The sequence below is a fragment of the Pyxicephalus adspersus genome, chromosome 1, assembly GCF_032062135.1.
Source record: "Pyxicephalus adspersus chromosome 1, UCB_Pads_2.0, whole genome shotgun sequence".
Lineage (NCBI taxonomy): Eukaryota > Metazoa > Chordata > Amphibia > Anura > Pyxicephalidae > Pyxicephalus > Pyxicephalus adspersus.
In genome coordinates this window covers 13823893-13826691 of record NC_092858.1, presented here as the reverse complement: position 1 = coordinate 13826691, position 2799 = coordinate 13823893, and the positions used below count along the sequence as shown (strand labels likewise).

The 2799-nt window shown below is 36.0% G+C and overlaps 1 protein-coding gene across 1 annotated transcript in view; it reads left to right on the top strand.

Moving 5' to 3' along the window:
* The first annotated feature begins 987 nt into the window (after nucleotides 1-987).
* The window catches only part of LOC140324582 (transmembrane 4 L6 family member 1-like), a 13810-nt gene continuing 11998 nt past the window's right edge, over nucleotides 988-2799 (top strand). The window contains exon 1 of the mRNA XM_072402619.1: nucleotides 988-1145. The gene's annotated coding sequence lies outside the window, so the exon portion shown is untranslated. The remainder of the gene's footprint in view (nucleotides 1146-2799) is intronic.

Genomic DNA, 2799 nt, shown 5'->3' with positions numbered 1-2799 from the left:
ACCTACATAGGGTTATTGCGGTGTTCTCTTTATTTGAAAAACTTTTCAAAAAATTCAACAAAACTATTTTGTTGCTTTATGTGGGACACTAATGTCTTATATTCAAGAAAAGACATGTTTTTGCTGCAAAATCTCTTTTTTTCATAAGGGATGTTGTGTCATCCAAATTAGGAACAGAGATACAAACAAGAAATAGAGTCTACACATTAGCGAACACCAAACACTTTATTCACATGTGCACCTTCCTATGGATGCACCAATAGCACCAAAAAAAAGCCTTGATTTGTGGTGAAGGTTTCGCTCATAAAGCTTTTTCCATTTCACCAACTTTCCTTTAACCTGAGATTTTACCAAATATTCTTTGGGGTATATTTAGGATGTATAAGAGAGGTTATGTTTAAAACATACAGCCTGTGATTTGTAGGATCCTGAGCATGAAGCCAGATGGGAAAGTTATACCAGCACCGGCACTGACATGCCAACAAAAGAAGGTTTTGGAGGTATGTGGAGCTGCCATAACTGAAGAAAAGAACCTAAGAAGTAAGTTTACTATAATGTGTAAAATGTGTATAACGTTGATAACATTTGTACATTATGGCAGGAGCTGTAGTTATGCTACTTTCCAAAGAAACCCAAAAGACCTCCAACCTAGTGTAAAGCAAGGTAGAGATACTTTTAAATAGAATATATTTGCATGTCTTTAAATTTCACTTTCACTTTTTAGCTATATGTTGGGTAAACCTTTTGTTACCTAGAGCTATCCTTTACAACATTCTTCCGTGTACATGGATTAGACAACAATGAGTTCAGTTAGAAAAACTTTGCATTTTTCAATATGTTTGCATCCAGTAGTTCCTCTCGTCCCCATTAATAAATATGACATCAGCACAGTTGGTTAATAAATAGGTAAAGGGAACACTGACCCAGAGAACAGTGCTGCATTCACCAATACAAAAATCAATACCTGGCTATTTGTCAAAGCAGCACCCAGCAGAGGGGGTTCAGGGTCCTTTCGAATTCTTTTCCAACAGGTCAGTATTTGCTGACAGTTGGTGACAGTTTCAGTCTTGATTGAACAAACTACCGGCCAGTCGTCCATTCATCAACTGAAACTTCTGTGCTTTGATTCATCTCTGGTTTAACAGGTATGTAATGACCATTGCAGCTTAATACACAATGTGTAGATAATTACTTCTAAAAATGAACATTTTCAATATAGCTGGCTGCCATATGAAGTGTGAATTACATATATGGATGTGGGTGGACAGCTGTAGTTCTTACACCACTTGCTTGTATAACTGGGTATGAAAGTTTAAAAGGAATAACACCAGAGACTGTTGATCGGGAAATATTCTCAACACCTTTGGCAAATAAACCTCATCATCTATTGAATTCAGGGGGCATTTGTGGCCTGATGTATTATACCTTTCCAAGACTGGAGAAGATAAACTAGGAGGATCAGGGAGACCCAAAAAGGTTTTCTTCAATCCTTTACCAGATCTATTCCAGGTTTGCTGGATCACCTAATATAGTCTATCTTCTCTAGCCTTGAAGATCTTTGATAAATCGGGCCGTTGATGTCCTCCCAGATGTTGCAGCCATAGATAGTCTTGGTCTTCATGTTCTTCATTATTTTACTTTATGAATCATGCAACAGGAGGAGTGAGATAAAGGTGATAACTGTTCATTACAGCTGGGTGATCTAAAGGCTAAGGTCCACTAGGAGTCCGAAGGACTATAAGAAGCCAATGGATAGGTCTGTGTCCACATGTAACTGTTGTTGTTGCTGTTACAATATTTACATTTTGCGTTAGCTTATAGTTAATATAATAATGTATTTCATATAGCATAGAGATAATTAGATGGAGGGATATTTCCCCCACCTCTTAGATTGTAAGCTCCTCTGGGCAGGGTCCTCTCCTCCTTCTGTGCCACTGTCTGTCATTTGCAACCCCTATTTAATGTACAGCGCTGCATTTTATGTTGGTGCTATATAAATCCTGTTTAGTAATATTAATGTATAATAAATGATAGATTTGAACCTCTTTTAGAATTATTTTTCAAAAAACTTTCTTTAAAACTGAACTAAATGTTAAAAAACAATTGTGACCAGGCAGGTCCTTTATTGCAGAGGGGACAGGCGATGTCCTCTCTGGAATGCTGATAGCATACATACAATTGATCTCTCTTAGCATAATGTAAGCATTAATAGGTGCATCTCTTTTTTTAGCTATTAACAGACTGATTTTTCTAAACTCCATCCTTTTATGATTTATGTTATAGTACCAGCAGTTATGGGATTACTAGGTATTTAGAGAATGTAAAGTGACCACTTTTGAGTTTGTAAATAGTGCACATAAAGAATTTCCAAGAAGTTGAAAGTCTCTGTGTAGTGTATGACATGCCGAATATACAAAGGCTTGAACTGGGAGGAATGGAAATTTTTAGCTTAGGGAGCACACATGATCAACTGTCTTTTTTCATGGTCGGTATATTTTTCTATGGGTTCTACAAAAATGGACCAGCACTGATTGATGGGCAATAGCCTTCAAAATCTGTGATTGGATAGAATATATATATATAATTAAATATAAATTTTTTTTTTATATTAAAAATAGAATAATTAACTCGTTTACTGATTGAGACCTCAGAAAAAGGAATAATCTGGAGGTATTTGACCGAGGTCCATCAGATGTTTTTGTTTTGTGGTCTAGTCTGGAGGTTACTGAATTACTGTTCCCATTCTAAAAATAGTAATAAACAGACCCAATTGTATTATAAAGAATACTAATAATCTTA